Raw genomic sequence first — 22,453 nt, forward strand, 5'->3', positions numbered from 1 at the left:
ATGGAGGAAAGATACATCTTAGGTCTGAAATTGCAACCTTAGAAAGTGTCTTCAACAATGTTGCGACTTACAATTGGACCCTCATTTTGATGGTAGTGAACACCAGTCCTTATCTAATTTATAAATGCGAAAGTTTTTTCGTAATGCTTATCTTCACTTTTTTATTTTCGATAGACTGAGAATAGAATGGCAAAATAAGAGACAAACCAGCTAAAGGCTGAAAATCTCTATAATAAAGCAAAATAATAAAAAGAATGCCAAAATGAATGTGAGAGAAGAAGACTATCCAAATTCCTCAAAAAAAATTATCACTATTTATTAACGTTTTTAGCTCAGAAGATTAAGCTTAATACGCAGTACTTTATCAAAATGCAAAAAAAATCCCAATGTTTTCAAATTTTGAGATTTTTAATACATTTTTTTTACATTTTTTACATTTTTTCAAAAATGTTTCAACTAGTGGTGTATGGAAATGCCATTTAAACTTATTTGGACAGAAATGGACGGACACATTTATTCGGAGTTATTCATGTAAACCTAGTTGGACATTTCAATATGCACAGCACAACGGAAGGCTTCTTCTTTAGGAAGGGGAAGCAAATCCGTTAGTTCCAGCCCATTATCTAGGGTTCACGCATGTAGATTGTCACTCGATTGCTAATTAAAGACCGCCGGAAAATATTCTAAAAAAACTCAAATTAGCTTTACATCAAACAGAGTGATAAATCAATTATCTAACCATCAAACATTTTGCTATACAGTATGTGTTCTTCATGTAAAGATAAATCAACGTTAATAATGTAGCAAAAATCATGCACTGCCGGTTGGCAGCACTGGCTTCATTGACCTGAGGAAGGCTTCTCGCGTACTAACCATGTATGATTAGTATTCGATCGCCGGTCGATCTGTTTGCAGGTTACTGCTGCAGCGTGTACGCGCTCGTCTGACAAGTAGCTCAACCGCGCACAAGGCGAAAGCGCATCGTCGGAAACGTGACTGGACGCAATATCGTCCGATAGCTGCATTATTACACTTGCTGGTATTCTTCGGCTTCAAGAATTTGGATCCACCTGTAGTAACAAGTAATTCCCTTTAGTTTTGTATCAGAAAGCTAGGTTCTGATAACAACAACTCAGCTACTTGGCGTCGGTGTGCGGCGTCGGTTGCACAATGTAACGTGACACACTTAAGAATAAAACGGGGAAGGCTGTACCTAGTTGAGGTAATCAAGTTCCAAATGACGTTCCGGAACTGCCATTTTTCGTGAAACAATGCTAATACATTAGTCAGTGATAACGCGATGCGAAACGCGACACCAATTTGTGTGCAACAATAAAACACTATTCAATTTAGACAGTGAGCCGTTCATGAACCGTAAGGGACGATGACTAATTAGGGTCGACATCGAGAAGAGTATAGTAAGCAGCACACAGACCGCGCAAAGTGTCATTGTCATAATCGGCCGTTCCCGGAGTCACCGCAGTCTTCATCAAGTCACCAGCGTCGGGAGGAAATAAGTGAATCTATAATTAACGCGCGTGCGACCAAGCAAAGCGTTCAATCAACAAAAGAGACTTCGACGAAATTCAATTATAAATTCACGACGGCACGATCCGGACTGGACCGAAGCGTAACCGCGTTTTATTTTTCATTTTTGAATTCATATCAACAAGTGTTCGGTGGGAAGAAGCTCTGTTGTCGTTCGTGGAAGAGTGTTTATGCGACTTGGCTGGTTATTGGAATGAGGGCCGTTTACTGAGCGTGAGCTTTTAAATCATCATGACTACTGTATGATGCAGTCAGCAGCGATCTGAAATTTAAATATTAACATAAACGATTGAGCTGTGCTGTGGTGATACGTTTTGGAAAATTCTATCGCAATCAATTGATCTCCACAAGCAACGAAGTTAGACAATGTGATATCTGAACAGAAAGAAGTCACAAGCTCAAATGAAATGTTTTGGTCACATTAATGTAGACCTGTAGACCTGAAATCGATACGTTAAATTACTTCCAGCATGTTAAAAGACCGAGAATAAAACATTAGTTTCTATCACTTCAAATAAAAAACTACACACACAGGGTCTTTTTTGATTGTTTTGGTGTAGCCTTTTTAAGTGTCGTCTATTTAAGGACAAGCTTCACGGAATCCCTCCACTACGCGTTTTCACTGACACTAATTAAGCCATCTAGAAGTCATACAGATCTGAAAATTGAAGGCGATGCTTACTTCTCTGCAGTAAACATATAGATTCATGTTGAGCTTTGTACATTAAGTAGATCGCCAGACGTGGGCCCGTGAAAATGCGAAGTGGCATAGAAAATTGTAAGGAAAAGGATTCGCTTACACGAAGGGTTTTGTAGATAATCATTGGCCAGGGCTAAAATGGTTTTTATGAGGAGGACATCCGGACAGCTAGGAGCTAGGTGATTTTTCACACAATATTGAAAGCATCATACCCCTATGATAGCTGTGGGTAAGACGGACAGTGGGGGTAGGTCGGACAGTTGATTGTTTGGTGGCTCAGGTTTTGAATTATAAGGTTTTATCCACTCTTAGTTAACGATATTTAATGAATTTCAGAATATACAACTTGGTACGGGAACTGTCAAAGGTGAAAATATAAACAAAAACAATTATGAATTGCTATTGTTGCGATGTTATGCAAATTTTGATGTGCAGTTGCTAAGGTTGTGCAGCATCAAAACATTACAATGCTTACAACAATGTTTACGATCCTGTTTCTGGTTCATTTCTAGATTGATTGTTGAAATAAGTAATCAAACCTTGTTTTTACACAGGCGTGTAGAGGCGTTTTCCTAAAAAGTTTACCATGGGGGTAAAAGTAGGTAATTTATTGGATGTGGATGCCTTGAATTTATGAGGTAAATAGATCCACCGTCACCGACATGAATTCTCATGTGACTTTATGTGACTCCTCCCGGGGGATCCAGAACATATTCAGACGTGACCAATGTGTTGGATCCTCATTATTATCTACAATAAGCACACAATCAGTTCAATTGTTTTTTTATAATATAGAAGCATTGACTTTTCAAGACTGTTCATCTTATCATCAGCACCTATCCGTTTCCCCCGCACTAAAACAAAGTTGTGATTTTTTTTGAAAATTTTTGTTTAAAAAAAAATATATTTCATTAGGGTTTATCACAAATCCTTATACTTAGTTTCATTAAGTATTAGGTACACCCACAGAATACTGATATAACCAGCCAAATGCTGTATTTATTAACGACAAAACAATAGCAATCCTTTGAGTGTTCATCTTACCCCCAATTTCCCATAATTTCCAACCCTTCGGTTTGTCGGATGCTGCTTTGGACTCCGTTTCGGGTATTCATGTCGCTTCTCGTCGATGTTTGCAGTTTTCAGCAAAATCTCGAGCAGAGGCACTCTAGAAACAGTGTGTGTGATCTTTCAGCTAAGCTTTCGGTTTTTGTTTTCGGTCTGGTTCATCTATCTTGTCTAGAGATTGTTCTTCTAAGAACTAAGACTTCCGGATAGTGATTTGGGCTGCTTTGATACTTAATTCATACACTTTTGCAAATTCTTGAGTAACTGGTAGGGCACCATTTGTGTTCTTTCGGAAAAATGTCCCGATTTTTATTATTTCGCAAGAAAGTGCCCTTTCGAAACACTTGTTGATCAATATGTAAACAACAACACACGTTATTGGGACACAAATGCTGGCGTATTGAAAGTGTGTTGTTACTTTCTGGGACACCCTATAGAGTATATTTGTAACTACACAAACATGCATGCAAAAAAAATCGTCGATGCAGCCTTCTTCAGCTTTAATGGAATATGCATAATATTATGAACTACTATCATACACAAATCCAATCATAAAGGTCACTTTCAAGATTTTCTAGCTCTTTTCAGTGTCAAGTTTTGCTGGTAGAGTTCCGTTTTCAGTTTTTGCTGGGAGCGTTTCCTTTTTGGCACGTTCTGACTTTGACGTCCAAGACCATTTTCGGTAACATAAAATTTGACCGATGAAATTTACGAGGGCTTCAAAATAGAGGTGGCAAAATTATTTCTAAATTTTAGAATCATGAAAAATATATATATATTAATATTTTTTTATAGTCACTTTAACACTCTTGGGTCATTTGTTACTTGTCCGGGGGTAAGATTTGAACTCGTGACTTTGGCGTGAGAGGTATGGATGTTAACCACTACGCCGGGGTCGCCCCTGAGAAATATTCAAAACCCTTGCTCTTAATTATTTTTTCTCATGTGTACAAAACCTTAAATATATTGTCTGATGCATCACATAATATATTTTTTCTTAATAAATTTCAAAAGCTGCAAACAATACTCTAAATTTTAATTCAATCTTCATCATTATGCATTATCCAAAACATATTAGGTGACGTGACAAGCGGATTTTCTGTCCGTGATTACTATTTTTGTTTCAAACCCTTTAGTAAACTTCTTACTATGATCATGTTATGTGCACCAATACAAACTCCTCGTGATTTACTTTTTATTCCAATCAGTAGCTATGAATATAGTCCCTAATGAATGCTAATAGAATTAAAACACTGCGTGACGTGACAACGCGACCTAGCAATAGCGTTTTTGGACTTAAACTCTATTTTATTAGAAACTAGCTGAGTGTGTTCGGTCTTGCTCGGGATTCAATATTAGCTTGAGTTTATGCACCGATTCAAAAAAAGCATGCTATATTTGTCTGATTCATTTGTATGGGAGTCAGACGGAGGGGGAGGGGTCTTGAACCATCATAAGAACCTTTCCCGGCCCCATAAACTCCTGCATACAAATTTTCACGCCGATCGGTTTAGTAGTTTCCGAGTCTATAAGGGTTAGACAGACAGACAGAAATTCGTTTTTATAGGGGATGGCTCTAATATTGGCCTATGGATCTAAGATTGGGTCAATCGCTAAACATCTGCTATTTATCAATTTTATCTAGATAAACGCGTCATTGGGCCGATATTAATGGATATTTTGGTTGCTATTGAAAGTTTAGTCGATTGCTGAATTTATGTATGGGCCCAAATTAGGGGCATTTAGGCCGAAATTACATCCATATCCCCTATATATATATATATAGATTTTCCGGTCATTGAAAATGTGTGGATATAACTAAAATAATTTCAAACATGTTTTTCAAACTTTGGCTAAAGTAAACCTCAAATAAAAGAAAAAAAAGAGAAAATAAGAAATGTAGACGAAAAGTCATGGTGAATAACTTCATTTAATGGGTCTATATTTTCTGCAAGCTATGCATTGTTCCACGCGACTCCCCAACCCATCCCGTAGCATTTTTGCCCTACGCCATAGGGGTATCATACTTCTTAGTGAGTTATTTGTGAGAGGTCAAACCATAAGCTCAAATTCCTTCAAAACTACAAATCCTCTAAATTGTATTGAATTACTAAGAATTCTAATCGGAATTCCCTTGGAGCACTTCCCAAAAATCTTGTCGGAGTTTCCTCAGAATCCCCCGGGGATACTCCTCATCTTCATATTGATTTTTGACGCTTCTTATGCAAGCAATTAGCCGACTATCAACTTAGTGTTCTCTGAAGCTCATACAGTTATTAATTGGGTTGACGGAGTAGGGTTTAGCATCCATGCCTCTCAAGCTAAATGTCACGAGTCTAAATATTATTCCCGGACAAGTCACGAATGACCTAAATGGCCTAAATGACTATAATAAAAAAAAGTTATTAATTAAGAGCTTCCCATGCCAACCAATGCATGAAGTTGTGTATGTCCAGAGAAATCGAGAAGATGTTCAACCCCGAAATATTATCCAGACCGGATAGGGAATCGAACCCACCGTCTCTCGCTTGGTAATGCCGTGCCTTTAATGACTACGCTACCTGAGGTCTGAAGATTTTTTGATTCCATTCCAGCCATTCCATAGCAAAACGATATAGTGGTTCTCAGAATTTCGTGAAAAATGTTAGTTTTGTTCCTTATAGCAAAATATTAGACCCGTTTTTTTTTGTCTGAATATTTCCATGTTAGGGTGGTCCAGAAAAACATTTTTTTTTTTTCAATTTTTACCAAAAATTACCTTTTTATTACTTTTGAACCATTTGGCCGATTGGAATGGCTGTATTATAAGCTGACCTCAGAGTTTCGATGAGATTGTCTTTAGAATTCCTATCAAATTTACATCAGATTTCCCATTGTATTCTCATCAAAATTTCCTAGGAATTCTCCTTCACATTCACACATTCTCCTCGTAAGGGGGATAGAAATCTTCTCAGAATCTTTATTGAATTCACCTTACTGAACTATTCCTACAATTCGTTTGGAATTCTTCTCAGAAACTTGAAATTCCAGCCAGAGCTCTCTTGGTATTCTGAACTCTCTTGAAGTTTACTTAAGATTTTCCTAGGAATTTTCCTCATAATTCTCTAGAAATTATCACTAGAATCTAAAAAAAAATCCCAAAATTACAATTCACCAAATTGCCAGAAGCCTGAAGATAAGTTGTATCATTTCTAAGATATCTTAAAATTTCTAAGACATTCAGTTAATTCAATAGGTTGCGATGAAAACAATATGTATGGAACAATTTTGTGAACACCATTTTATTTATTGCTTTTGTATGGTGGCATTTGAAAATCTTAAGGAATTAGCTAATGTTTGGTATATTCCTTCAACGCAAGGTTTCAGGAACTTCAAGGAATTTTTATAGCGCTTAAACTTCAAAACAGAAGGGCTGCTGTTTCCACTATCATTATGTTCACTAGTAAACTGAGTTGGTTTCTATGTATTACTACAGGGAGTGTGCTTATTTGATTTTATAAATAGAATCGCAGAACATCTAAGGTCGATCTAGATGACTTCAAACCGAATTAAGTGTGAGTTTCAGAGCAGGTTGGGCGGACTTTTAAAGATTCTACAAAATATCCTTCGAGTTTAAAGGATACGAAGCTTTCAAGACGGTCCTAATGGATTTTGATGGGTAAGCTGACTTTGAAAGTTAATGTTGAGTCAAACATTTCCATAACGTGTCCATAGAATAAAGGAAGCTTAAATGATCTGAAAGAAATTTCCAAGTAACTGGACATTTGTTCTATTATAATTTATTTATTTTAGACATTTGGATTTTTCCCTGGATCCTTATCCTTAAGTATGCTAGGTTAGGTATGGAAGTCTTTTGGAGTTATCTCTGGGTCATTTGAACTTGTAACTTGCCTTAGTCTTCCAAAGAGTTAAAAATCCTCAGAACACTCATTTGTTGTTATATATGCGCTTTATTTTCTGGGATGACCTCTTATTAATGTGCGTAGCAAAGAGAACACTACTAGGTGAATATAAATATAGGTTTATATTGTTTCAAGCAAATTTGAATAACCAAATTACGCTGGCTTTACATTGCGGTGCCTTTTATTACCGAAATTATTAGTTCGAATGAAGGCGTCCTTTTTAATAAAATAAACTAAAATGAAGTTGAAAACGAAAATTGAGCACGACATGAATATTTTATGGGATAACTTGACAACAAAAATGAAAGTTCGCGTGGACATCATAGGAGCCTATATCCACACTTCTAGATAGAGCTGGATTAGGGCGTAACAGCGTTTGTACACAATGACTTCTCCCGTTGATTTCTAATAATTCAAGGCACACCTACATAAACCAGCACATTCATTGGATAGGGGAAGTCTTCCCCTACTCAATGGTGATGTCGATTTGTCAAAATGAGCCATGACATTCGAGAAATCATCGAGAGAAGTCATTTTTTTATAATAGCTGTTACCCCTATTTCCAGCTGTATCTAGACTTATCCACTAGGCAGGATGGGGGAGTCAAAAGTCATGATTTTTCTGTCCTCGTGGTATATGGAGGATAAGGATAATATAAGGATAAGAAGAACTTCTACAGAGATATTATTGTATCTTGTCAAAACATTCAGAAGTAAACTCAATTAAATAATAATCCATCATTCACAAATAGTACTGAATTATGCAAAACATTTGCGCATACGTATTCGAATAATAACTGCATTATAATCGCAGCAATAACACAACAAGTGTTTCATAAACAACTTGAATACAACAGAGGAAGCTTCCCATCAAAAAATCGCTCTCAGTTTTCCTACTTAGTACGAAGTGATAAATCGCCATCAACGTCCCGAAAGTCATGCATTATTTTTTATTAACACTGGAAGCGCGACTCGTGACAGGCCGTCTCTCACTGCTTGCTAATTCCCGAGTCGTTAGAAGGGCCCAATTCAAGCATAAAGTGAGCGGAGGTGAATAAATATCAAAAACGTGACATAAAAGTGCATAAAAGTTAAGCGGGAAAAAATCCACAGTTCAACAAGAGCATAAGAAAGAAAAAAAAGGTGCAGTGAAGTGAAGGCAAAGAAGTAGAAATAGCTGCATACGTTGAAAGAGCAGATGAAATGCAGCGTGATTAATTGAAAAATGATAAAGTTCTCCGTCAAGTGAGTCTACCGGAGAGCTTGTGGAAGAAATCGCGGATGAACGACACGAGCAAAGTTTTGATCTGAAGTATCTTGACAGTTCATCTGATAGTCGGGGTGGGAGTTAAAGTGCAGCAGACGACGAGCCCAAAAGGACAACGATAGAGAGAAAAAATAGTAAGTTCATAAAAGATTCAATTCAAAGAAACTTTCCCTGCCATCTTTTTACATCGAAATTCATCAAAAGATCAGTGAAGGCAAAAAGAACACTAAGTCTCTGAGACAGCACGTTGAGTCCACAAGAACGACAGCTTGTGTGCAGTAGTGGAAAATACGCAACCCGGAATGCCATCCTTATCTGCTTAATGCAACGTGTCTTTTCAAACGAAGTTCTTCTTCAAATCGATTTAACTTTCTTTGCAATTGAGGTAGCTCTGCTTGTTTGGACTGGGCAGGGGACGAGACGGTCGTGGAAACACCAATAAAACTTTCTTTCCTTACTGCATTCCTGTGCAATTGGGGGGGTCCGATCTACATTCTCTTGCACGTTTGTCTCCCACACTACCGACCCATGAAAGGAGAGTTCAATCACTCATCAACATGTTGACATCAAATCATTCCCATAATACACGGAACGAAGTAATCCTATTCCAAACAGTGTATCTACGGTATGATTATTTGTGTAAGTTGTTACTGATATACGTAGAGTAGTTTTTAGAATTGATAACAATTTTTTACTCAACACAGTAGCATCGATTTGTACACATATCCACCCATGATTACATGCTTACAGTCACCTGACAGTGACATTGAACTGTAAAGAACGACGTTAGTATTGCTGAACGTTAAATATGTGTATAATGAATGTACGCAGACCACCGGAATTTGATGCATCTTAAATCCAATAGTAATATTTTCGCACCTATGTAACGCATGTTCTACAGTACCAGGCAACTGGAAACCGGCTATCTCAACACCACCAACTGTGATAATATTTGTAAACGAATAGCATCGAGATTTAAAACAAACATACGATAAACACACTCTCAAATTTGAAAATGTTTACTTGGTTTATCATATCACCCCATCGTGGAGTGTTTCTAAAGAAACATCTGTTTACCAAAACCAATGACTTCTTAGCTGATCCTGCTTTTTTTTTATATAATTCACAAAATGCTCATGCAGATTTGCATTAATAGTTAATATCGAAGATCAACAACTAACAAGATTACTCCCATACCGCTTCGAGAGGAAAATATCTTCCAGTATCCCGTGCTGAAGCGACGACGTGCAAGCCTTACAACACATCAACAAATTGGACAGAACTTTTTATAAGGGTAATTATGAATTTTAAAATATGCGAAATAACGGATCGCGCATCGGCTTTCGATTACTGCTCAATACGACGACATTACCGATATAACAGGCTTCTTGTGGCGCGTAATAAGCGAAGCGATTTTTACGACACTCATTAACAAATGCGACAAAATATTGCCATCGACCTGCTTTTGCCACCTTCAAGCTGTGCCGAAATCGGGCGATGGAGATTTTTATCTCTTAATGCGTTTATGTTCAACGGCAAAAGTGGATTAAAAAAATCCAATATTGTCACGTTCGCAAATGGTGGCACAAGAGCAGCGAATTGATGATCTTCATCGAGGGGGAATAATTTGCTTTGCGTTATCAGTAAATTCGAACTCAGAGAATGTCGTTTGGTTTGGTGGACTCACACGGATAATTTTCCAGCAACAACAAGCTTTTAAGCTAATCTTCCCAGTCCTATATGAAATGTTGAGATGTGTATTCCCAAAAGAGCAGCCATCAGTGCAAAAAGGTCAGGTAAAACCATTCGAACTAAATAGCCACTAATTGTGCTGACATAAACTGAGCACGGGATGATCAATATTCAATTCAATACCATTTACACGCGCCACTACCCTGCGATGCGCTTGCATGGAATATTCCGCCCTTTTCTGTTGAATAAAACGGATCATACTTGTTAACCCGTAAAGAACCAGGACGAATGATTTTTTTTTAACAAACTTGTTCTCAGCAATGCCTTATCCGATTTTCATAAACTTGAATTTTTATTCAAGGGAATTAGTTGAACTAACTTTTGTCGTAAGTACCACTCCCTTAGAATCCTCCTCGTTCTTGGCAGATGTAAATATGTCTGTGTTTTTTTGTACTTTTTTTACCAGCTGGACCAAATGTTTTAAATTTTCACACGAATCGGTTGTCTGGTGCAGCAAATGATATCAGGTAGATGAAATATGATTAGTAACACTGAATTTAGATGTTCAGGGATTCCGGAATTCCATTTTTATAGATTCCACAATACAGTAAGGTATAATCATATTCATGAAAACCATATCATGTGGTGGTTCCAATCACGACAAAAAAAGTAAATATGTCTAATGAAAACAGTTTCAGATGAATCCTGTGACACATGGCCACATTGACATCGGTTCCTGTGATTCTGAAACCCAGTTCTTTAGGCCATAGTCATATTTGAGGCAAATGAATCATACTGCATATCAAATCATAGGATATGGCCATGAACGATTATTTCAGATACTTTCATTGTCATATTGACACATTGGCATCTGTTCCAATGCCTTCAGTATCTGGTTCCATAAATTCTGGATTATGACTAGGAATGATATATTCGAAGCTACTATATCGCATGGCAATTTAAAAAGAAAAAAGAAAGAACTTTTCCATGTTTTGGGGAAGTTCCCAGATCTTAGCCACGTATTAGAAATCCAATACAGTGGGGCCATAGGTTCTATTGCCAAGCTTTTCATACATATAGGTGGAATCCCGTTAGGTCCTGAACCTTTGGAGATGTCTAAATTTCTTAAAGCCACTGAGCAGTTCCACACAGAATCACAAATCGTTTCGGATCGACCTTCTACGATTATGTTGAAACTTTGCACAGTTGTTTGTTATTGCCCAACATGCCATTTTACATATTTGGTTCCCTAGTTTTGCACACGACTAACACTTGAAAAGGGCTTATGCAAAAATGATACGCAGCAATAGAAAAATATATATCTCGTGAACGATTTGTTTGATCGAGATAGTGTCTTTGAGAAGTTGCAGAAAAGTATTGTGCATTCCGAGAATAAATATACACTGTGAAAAATTATAATTTTTTTTACAAAAAAAATCAAAATTATAAAAAAAAATTAAAATTACTCAGATTGCATTTTTTTTTTTTAAATTATTTTTTTTTATATATTTTTTTTTTTTGTAGCTAAGGTAAAGAAATACCTATTGACACTGTGTATTTGCTGGGAAAATCATAATTAAAAAAGTTATGAATTGTTGGAAAAATAAGTATTTTCCCAAATACTACCGATAGTTATCTAATATCTTTGAAATAGTGTTAATATTAAAACACATTAAATTTACAACAAAAAAAGCTTCTATTGCTTATATTGCCCAGAGTTGTTATTTTCGAGATACTCGTAGGTTAAAATTTCCACTCTTTTGAGATGTTATTCGTGAGTGTTTAATCTTGAAAATATTTTTAGCAAGTCCAATTAATTTCCTTAAACTTTGCTATTCACAGTTTTTTTTATCATTACCTTATCTAAACTACAAAATAATTATAAAAAAATATGCAATTTGAGTAATTTTAATTTATTTTTGGTAATTTTGATAATTATATTTTTTTACAGTGTATACTTTTTCTTGAAAGGCACAATACTTGTCCGCAACTTCTTCGAAGACACCATCTCAATCAAACAAATCGTTCGCAAGATATATGTTTTGTCTATTGATGTGTATCATTTTAACATAAGCCCTTTTCAAGTGTTTGTCGTGTACAAAACTAGGGAACCAAATATGTAAAATGGCATGTTGGACAATAACAAACAACTGTGCAAAGTTTCAACATAATCGTAGAAGGTCGATCAAAAAATTTAAAAAAAAATCATCGTCATTCAATGGAACTGCTGCACTATTATGTCATCCACTTTGATTTTATTGACACTAATGTCTCTTGTAAATTCCGGGAAGAATGAAAAGTAAGTATTTTTCCTAGTTATCACCTTCCTTTTCGTAAAAATTTATTCATGATGAAAAGTTCTCTGATTTTAATTTATATTAAATTGTATGGACAAGATTTAATTTCAAGTTTTGTTCTTGTGCTCTTCAAAAGCAATATCAATCACCACATTTAGTTGATAAAAAATGTTCTAATAGTTACCAAATTACCATTGTTGAAATATTTGCTCAAGGGGGGTATACACTAAGATAAAAAAAAAATATATTTTTCATGTCTTGTTAAAATCGATGATGATAAATGAAGTCATTTTAAGAAACTTTTCCCAAGACGACAGTTTTCTATCTCTCAAATGGACGAAATTATAGGGTGAAAATGGAGTACAAACGGTAGTACCCCCTTCAAAACCGTTGAAAATGTGCGAAGGGCCATTAATGCGACAGTACTAATCAAACGCACACTCCTTTACCTAACTCATACATTAATTGATGAGGGGACTTGAAGTTTTTCTTCAAATCCATAGGCAAAATAGTGCGCGTTTGAGTTGTATGCGTTTGAGTTGTATGCGTTTGAGTTGTATGCGGCTGTGGAATAGTTCTAGTGAAGTTTATAACTACCTAAATCCCCACTTCACCGAAAGCATTTCCAGGCGATGGTGTGTTTTAATGCAATTCTTCTTTAACCAACTAGGGAAAACAGCCCTATTGTTGCGGTACGTTAGCAGCGTTAGAAGTCTATTGTTGTGTATGGAGGTCTCCATACACAACAATAGGCTTCTAACACTGCAACAATAGGGCTGTTTCCCCTATTGTGTTGCTCCTCTCTTCATGACCAACGCAGTCATCTCAAAGAGTAAAGCAGTAGGATGGGCTGTAATATGATATTACAGCCCATCCTACTGCTTTTCTCTCTAAGCAATGATGTTAATTTTCATATCATTCGATTGAAGATGAACCATTATAACCATTCTATCAATTCTGTGAAAACAAATTCTCATATGACCATAATTTGAAAAGCCCCCTTCTCATTCGAAGCTCATCGTCACTGTCAATTGAGTCACTCACTATCATTTGATATACGACAGTGCAGTATGGAAGAAACCCAGCAAAATGGTCCCGCACAGACAAGTCGACCCGATGTCAGATCAATGTAAGGCAAATTTAAGGTCGATGTCGAACCAATGTACACCAAAATCGATATAGAATCTTGGAATATTCTTGAAAGTTTTTCAAAACAATCAAATCGGTGAGTATGCTGAAGACCTGACACTTCTTTCTTTAAGGGGATACATATAGGTAAGTCGGTAAAAACATCATGGTTTGGTATAAGCACACATTTAAATTTGTGTTTGAACTTGTTTTCAGGGCATCAAAATATACATTTTCAACTGTGGGGGGGGGGGGGAGCGGCGCCGGTGGTGTAGTTGTAATCGTGATTACCTCTCACCCCAGCAGGCCTGGGTTCAAACCCAGTCGGCGCCGACGTGATGTTCTGAGGCATAACATCTCTGATCACGCCTTTCTTCCGAAGGGAAGTAAAGCCGTTGGTCCCCGGTTTATGAGTCGATAGGTCGATAGGTAGGGTCCAGGTGTGGGAGCTGCCTCCCTGGCATCGGTAGCATTGGTGCTTAGCACGAAAAACAAGATCGACGGAAAACAAATCAAGGAAAAAAAAACTGTGGGCGCGACCCCGGCGTAGTGGTTAGAATCCATACCTCTCACGCCAAAGTCACGAGTTCAAATCTCACCCCCAGACAAGTTATGAATAACCCAAGAGCGTTAAATGACTAAAATAAAAAAAAATATTTGCAACTGTAAACAAAATAAAAAAGATAGGGGAAATGGATGTAATTTCGGTCATTCCCTGATTTGGGCCCATACATAAATTCAGTAATCGACTAAATTTTCAATAGCGACCAAAATATCCAATAGTATCGTCCCAATGACACGTTCATCTAGATAAAATTGATAATTAGCAGATTTTTAGCGATGGGCCCAATCTTTGATCGATAGGCCAACATTAGAGCCATTTCCCCTACAAATAATAAGATACGTCACGCTTTTTTTGCTTTTTTTCTCTCGTTTCTATGTGTCAGTGAAATGATTATCATTGATGCTGCAGGGGTGTGAGTGTAAATCATGCACTATCGCAACTGCCGTAAACATAACTGCTTGAGTTCGTTATTAATAGGTTGAATGTGTAACAGTTAATAAAACATATCGAAAATTAAAGAAAAAGTGATATATATTTTACTGTAAATTTCAACATTCATCATCTTTTAAAGATTATCCATTTATCATCCAATATTGAAACCATTACCACATTTCTATTCAATTTGCCAAAATTAACGATCTACCACCTCCCAAGGACATCCCTTTCTATACAGAAACATATCATACGCCTAGCCACCAAGTCCAACCAAGTCAAGTAATCATAGTAGTTGATTAATTCAAAGTCACACTTTGTACACTTTGGTTACACACGACCGGTCCAAAAATGATTCCAGCACTCAGACCTCCAGGTACATGGTAAGAAAAAAGTACCCAAAAGTAAGTTATTTTCACACATCTCGCCACTTTATTGCAGGAAGCCAAAAGTAGGTAAAGTGAGTCAAAGTAGTTTTCATTTACTTGTGTTCAAATCGTATTGAATTCAAAATTCGCTTTCTACCCAAAATTAAGTCAGAGTAGGTGACCGTGATTATACTTAAAGTCAGAAGTAGGTAAATGTGAACTAGTGATAATATTATTTAAGTAAATATCGTCTTTAAAAGTGAATTATCTTGAAGTACTTGTCGTTATTGTTCTTAGTGTGGTTGTGAGAAGTGAAAGCTAGTGAAAACTGATTGTACTTTTTAATGCAAATATTGTGAATGCGTGAATGAATTGTGTCCACATATGTATCCAGATCTTATTCATACAATTTTGGCCTATTTTTTAAAGTATTTAATTGGTAATTTACTATTTTGTAGGAATATATCTTTCGTACGCATACCAAAACACGTTTATTTAATGATTGTGGGGACAGCATTGTTGCATGACGTGCCGTATCACCTTAAGAGGCAACTAGCCATCACTCGATTTGCTTCTGCTTCTTCTTCTTGTATTCCTAAATCATCACTTTCTAAAAGAATTGGTAAAATTCATTGGTAGTGTGCGTCGCCGTGCCAAATTGTCAATGCATCATAAATATCTAGTCTTATGGTGAGCAAAATTGTACCACCTCTTTTATGCCTTCACTTTTCCATACAACAGAAAATGTTACGTCACATTCGGAGACATTGCCAGACTGCGCTGTATGAAATTTTGTTGACACCCCTGAGCGGAAAATCAAATGACACGTTACGAGCGCTGCTGCCGTCTCCGCTGTTTGTGTTTAATTCAATCTTGTTTTACATTTTTAATTGAAACGTATAAGTTTCATAAAAGGTCCTTTTAGGTTTATATATTCAGTTTTTAATATTTATTTACCATGAAATAAATACACTCATATAAACTTATATCATTGTTATCATCTGGCAACGCTTGTTCAATGATACGTTCGCTAGAAAAGAAAAGGAGTCGAATGTGAATGTGAAATATTAAGGCGAGAGTCAGTATAAAGATACGTAGCCCAAGAGCATTTGTGTCCAGGTTTGTGGTCTACATGATGTTGCTCAATATTATTTTGTTATATAGCCTTAGGAGTCCTGAGGCATGGTCGGTGCTGTACAGCGAATTGAAAAGGAGAAAAAATGTTCTCAATTGCAGCAGCTTTCGGTTCAGATTGCTTGGAAATAGTCCAGTATTTGTTCCAAAATGTTCAATCCTGATGGAAAATGTTGTGATAGTCTTTTTTTCCTTGATCTGTTTTCCGTCTATCTTGTTTTCCGCTCTGAGCACCAATGCTACCGACGCCAGGGAGGCAGCTCCCACACCTGAACCCTACCTATCGACCCATCATCAACTCATGAAGCAGGGACCAACGGCTTTACTTCCCTTCCGAAGGAAGGCGTGGTCAGAGATGTTATACCTCAGAACATCCCGGCGGCACCGACTAAATCGAACCATTTTGGTGGAATGGATCAATTTTAAAAACTTATATATTTTTTAATTCAATACCTCCAAAGCTACACAAATTGTCTTATTATTTCGATAAGTGTTTATTATGTAAAATTGTCTGCAAAATACTTTTGTACCATCAAAATTTTAAAAAAAATAATCGGTCGGTGAAATTAGGTGCCCGAATAGGCTAATGACATTATACAAATGGGTATAACTTACAATTTTCAAAATCTGTTGTACATCCCTAGAACAAAACATCAACTACAAAAAACTAGATGCTTAAAATATTGGCAATATATTTTGCACTCGCCTAGCTACTCACATGCTCAGCGATGGTGTCATCAACGTACACAGGCCATTGAGTTACATCGACAGACGGGTTCGAGCATCATGCCAAAGTAGTTTCCAACATAACTCACCTTCAAACAACGTCAAAATTACAACAAATTATTTTAGATTATAATGTTAATTAACCTACAGGCCTGGTAATCACATTTTCCCTGGAGATTTATGTGTATAAATCATCACCATAATGACACCCTCATAATGAGCTTGTGTGGATAATTTATCGATTTGGTGACGACGACACTTTATTAATGGCACGAAAACGGCTCCTCTCTAACTCTATGGGATGTGTTCTGAACGGTAGTGGCTATAATAGTTACCCGCTCAATTATCGACGTGCTGCAGCAGTCATAACTGCATTGCGACATCGACTGGCCATGCACCGGAGTGGAGCGGAAATTCCTCCAGGAATTTAAGAACGGTGACAAGCTCACTCACCATTCGGACAGGAAGCCTTAAAGCACTTCGGTAGTCGTTGACTTTCGGAGTGCCACAAAACCTCCAACCTGGAGAGAGTAGAGTCTGTCGGTCCCGGACTGATTACTGACAGTCGAGAAATTAATTTTAATGAATACATTTTTCATGATAATTTATTATAATTTAATTACATGCAAATACCTATAATTATGTATGCAAATCTTCTTTTACGGCAGACCAAATAGCTTGTGGTTATGGAATTCTGCGAGAACAGTGCTCAGTGACCCATTACAGAGTGGCCTTTCTCAGCTGCAATTGTTGCGTGTGGTGATGATTTTGCAAACCGGACCATGGATATACATGTGTGCGTACTTATGTCTACAATGTTGCTACGGCATTTCCAATATGGAACATACCTATATTAATGGGTTCAATGAACTGCTACGTACAGCTACCTACAGTTCTCAAATAAGCTCTTTAAACTTAAAATCTAAGGCCTGAAATACTAACTGAACAAATTCCAAAAACTCTACTGAATCGAAAAGTCAAATGACCTCCCAACTGTGCATTTTCATTACCCTCCAAAAGAGGTAAATCACGTATGATAATTGTTCGACCACGGTCAGTTAACTTCCCGAACAGAGTATTTATAGCAAAGTGTTAATCAATACGTATATCCCTACTATCCTGCAGCAAAAACCGTTTTCGCTCTGCTGCGTACGCATAACCCAATCGATTAATTTCCTTCATCTGACACATGACGATAATTCATACTGTAGCGATCACACATTAATCGTACACCTAATAAAAACGCTAAAAGTGCCACACCAACTGTCAAACCATGAGGAAAACGAGGTTCAGAAGCATAGGTCTGATATCTGGCATGGAGGTACGAAACAAGAAAGACACTGTACTGCCAATTAATGCAAGAGGAAGAGAAAATATCAGCTTTTTTGTTTCAGACTCCCCTATATTTACATGTACTTTAATTTATTGATTTTCCCCCAGGGCACCAGCACGAACGATCAACGCCAACATCGTTGGTGTGCGAGGGGCATTCCAGACCCATATGGATTTTTATAGTTTACAGACGAAGATCGTGGTTGTACTTACATGCATATTTTTTTTGGCTTCTCTGATTGCAGCATTTGGAAACCGGTGTGGACTGGCGCGAAAAAAAAGTCTACATTGTCACTTAATTATAGCTCCTTATATGAGCTTGATGGCAACTGCTGGTCGATCGTGGGTCAATTAAATTTATTTATTTTGAGAGCTATCCTCTTTTCGCGTGGTATATTTTCATGTATTGATGATCCGATATCAACTGCAATAAAGAAATTCGAACAGAACATTAATTTAACGTTTGTTGATTCATGTCTTTAAATTACTACGTTTTCGAATGTCTAGGCCCCAATTTGGGAACCATTAGTATAATGGCTTAATTGTTGCTCAAACGAACTGTACACGAATGAAGACATGACATTTATGACTCTACAACAATGCGAAAAAAAATGACCTGGAAACAACGAAGCCAGATTAACAGACCAGATTTCATACACGAAAAAATTGGGCACCATCTTTTTTGAACCCTTGTAACATCAATTATAATAACGATTTTTTTAATCTGTTTCGATAGAAAAATAGTTCCAAAAACTAACTACCTAGCAATTGCATTGCATTAAGAAATATTTTATTTTGTATTTTAAGGATAAAATTGAAAAATGATGATAAAAAAGGGTTTTTTCGTGTACCGAAATATGTAAAAAAAAACCAACATTGAATGTTGGATAAGAGTTTATTCAGGCAAAAATAAGATTGTTCCGCTAAAAAAATGCTTATTCAGCTGTTAATCAACTCAAATTGTTTGTTGGGTATGGTATCGTTGCCTGTAAATGTGGCGTATATACGGATTTCAGTCCAAACGGATCGTCGTCTGGGCCTCAGATAGTCTAGTCAGTAAAGGCCCGGTATTGCCATGTAGGAGGCAGTGGGTTCGATTCCCGCTTTGCTCGAGGAAATCTAGTAGGCTTACATGTCTCATCTCGTAAATCCCAAACTCTTTGAATCGCACGTCTCTAGGCCAAGTCACCAACTCGCTCAAAGAACTGTGCCGAATCAAAAGACGATTTATATGTAAACATATAGATCCCGGCACAGTGGGCGACTCCATACAAAAACCGATCATTATCAAACATGTTGTATAAAATTGAGGCCAACATGCTTCTAGGTTTGTTTTATCAATCAACTTTTTTTTTCAGACTATACAAACCAAAAGTACATTTCCCCGTAATTAGAGTGCACAAGCACAGTAACAAATAACTTCTTTAGGTATTTTTTTTGTATGAAGTGTTCGTTTACATTGTTGAAGATGAGATACATGGTATAGAAATTAACAATTCGTATTTATTGAACTCCTTTTTTTTTCCCTTGATTTTGTTTTCCGTCGATCTTTTGCCATGCTGAGCACCAATGCTACCGACGCTAGGGAGACAGCTCCCACACCTTTCCGAAGGAAGGCGTGATCAGAAATGTTATGCCTCAGAACATCCCGGCGGTGCCGACTGGGATTGAACCCAGGCCTACTGGGGTGAGAGGTAGTCACGCTTCCTACTACACCAACGGCGCCGCTGATTGAATTCCTTGGAAGATGACACTTTGATATATCTTGGTAAAAAATATATTTCCAACGAATTTTCATCTTCAACGCTATGTTCAAAATTCAATTCTCGTCGGATTATCCTGAAAGTGTGCATATGAGTGAAAACAGCAAAAAAGGTTTTTTTTTTCCTTTGGTTTGTTTTTTTTTCGTCGATCTTGTTTTCCGTGCTGAGCACCAATGCTACCGACGTGCCAGGAAGGCAGCTCCCACACCTGGACCCTACCTATCGACCCATCAACTCATGAACCGGGGATCAACGGCTTTACTTCCCTTCGGAAGAAAGGCGTGATCAGAGATGTTATGCCTCAGAACATCCCGGCGGCGCCGACTGGTATTGAACCCAGGCCTGCTGGCGTGAGAGGTAATCACGCTTACCACTACACCACCGGCATGCTTGGCATACACAGTTTTGGTAACGAACTGCTCATTTGCTAATAACTTTGCACACCGTTGACGGAACATAGTTCTTATTGAAGCAATAGATAGAATAGAGTGTAACCTTGTTATAGATATGTAAAAAAAAGTAGATTTTAATGCTAGTAGTAAACTGTATTTGTTTTTGAGTTGTAAAAATGAGGTGAGAAATGCTCACTACACATCTCGGAATTAAAGTGTTAAATTGATTAGTGTTGATTCAAATGTTAAGCTTTACCTAATCTTCGCATATGTATAGTAAACTATGAGCCTAATCTATCAATTACTTTAAAGAAAAATAAATTTCAACATCTGAGTGAAAAGTTATCACCAAATGAGCAGTTGGTGTGTACAACTGTGCATGCCAAGCATGACCACCGGCGCCGTTAGCAAAAAAGGTTATCTTCCATTTAATTCCACTTGACATACACGTGTTTCGACTACAATGTGCAGTATTCATCAGTGTCATTCCCACTTAAAACTTATCAAAATCTAATCACCTTAAGTACTCATCCCCTAGGTATCAAAATGAAACTACAACGTGTAGAATCGGAACCTACCTAACTAATAATAACCAAAGATTTAAGTTAAGTATAGGAAAAAAATCTATACAACTCTCAAATACGAAAATGCATATGAGGCTAAAATATGTCTGAAAATCTGACAAAAAAGTATAAAAATTATAATCATGAAAAAAATACAAATTATAAAAATTATAATCATTAAAAAAAATTAAATTGCTACAGCCTTCACCTACTGTGTAACGCACACCTTCGTCGTCCAAAGTTTTTGAAATCCTAATTCACAATGTTTACATCAGGCTGGATTGTTTTGATCCCTTTACTCTTATCCATCAGCAACCCTTTTATAACTCCCCAATATTTCACAATCGGCCTGTACTGGGGAAAATTGGGTGGCATAAAGCCTTCTATATCAAACTGAACCAAGTTAATCTTGTATGTAGTATTGTAGCCTTCCTTACCTCAGTCAGTAAAGGCGCAGCTTCAAAGCAAGGCAATGCTGGAGGTGGCTGGGTTCGATTCCCGGTCCGGTCTAGGAATTTTTCGGGTTCGAAAATTGCTCGACATCCTTGGGCATAGCATAGAGTATGATTGTACTTGCCACAAAATTATACTAATGCAAAAATGGTACAGACATCTAAATCTCTCAATTAATAACTTTGTAAGTGCATCTATAGAACACTAAGTTGAGAGCACGCAATAAGCTAATTTTCGATAAGCAATAAGTTTGAAATGCGAATAATAATAATAAGAAGAAGAATTGTAGCACATCCTTGCTATAATAACAGCTTACAGGATCTGGTCAGAATATTACGGAATCCTCAAGGGATCGGATGAACGGCAATTGTACTCGCTTCTGCAGAAATTCCGCCCTGTAATGCTCCAACTTATTTTATCTTAGGGGAGAGATCTGTTTCAGCCTAAGCGCCTATTTTTGGCCTATCGAGCAGAAAACATCCAGTTTCCGCGTAAACGAATCAATCATACGTTCAGTACGATACTTTAGCTCAAAACCTAGAGAACAAGTTCCATTGCGTTTTATAGACAAATAGGGGAACTGGATGTAATGACAGCCTAAATGCCCCTAATTTGGGCCCATATATAAATTCAGCAATCGACTAAATTTTCAATAGTAACCAAAAATATCCATTAGTACCGTCCCAATGACGCGTTCATCTAGATAAAATTGATAAATAGCAGATTTTTAGCGATGGGCCCAATCTTAGATCCATTGGCCAACATTAGAGCCATTTCCCCTATATATATACCCATTTTCCAAAAAAACAAAAGAAGTGGCCCAAGCGAATCAATTTTTCCATTTTTGCCATCATCCGTATGACGAAGTAAATCCAATGACATTTCAATGCATTTCTACGAAACGCTTATATACGGTCCTATTGGGATTTCCATACATCTAGTAAGTTATTTTCTATTGGCGTAGCAGAAAAAATCTACTGTTATTTTTACTGTTTCCTATTGAGTCCTAAAGGCAAATTTTGCACAATGAAACCACCAAAAATTTGAAGAAAATTATAGACCAACAAACAATTTTATCAAAAACACCCTGAGTCAATTCTGAAAAATAGCTCTAAAAAAAGAGG

The 22,453-nt window shown here is 37.0% G+C and overlaps 1 protein-coding gene across 5 annotated transcripts in view; it reads left to right on the forward strand.

The window, feature by feature from the left end:
* Positions 1-902: 902 nt before the first annotated feature.
* Positions 903-22,453, forward strand: part of LOC135698393 (bcl-2-related ovarian killer protein-like) — a 79,166-nt gene continuing 57,615 nt past the window's right edge. The window contains exons 1-2 of one of the 5 annotated variants that reach the window (XM_065218362.1): positions 903-1,082; positions 8,236-8,618. The gene's annotated coding sequence lies outside the window, so the exon portion shown is untranslated. The remainder of the gene's footprint in view (positions 1,083-8,235; positions 8,619-22,453) is intronic. The other 4 variants (XM_065218365.1, XM_065218364.1, XM_065218363.1 and 1 more) reach the window with 4 other exon arrangements.

The sequence above is a fragment of the Ochlerotatus camptorhynchus genome, unplaced genomic scaffold (genome assembly GCF_037179485.1).
Source record: "Ochlerotatus camptorhynchus isolate MF236.1 unplaced genomic scaffold, CSIRO-AGI_Acam_v1.1 ptg000085l, whole genome shotgun sequence".
NCBI classification, from domain to species: Eukaryota; Metazoa; Arthropoda; class Insecta; order Diptera; family Culicidae; genus Ochlerotatus; species Ochlerotatus camptorhynchus.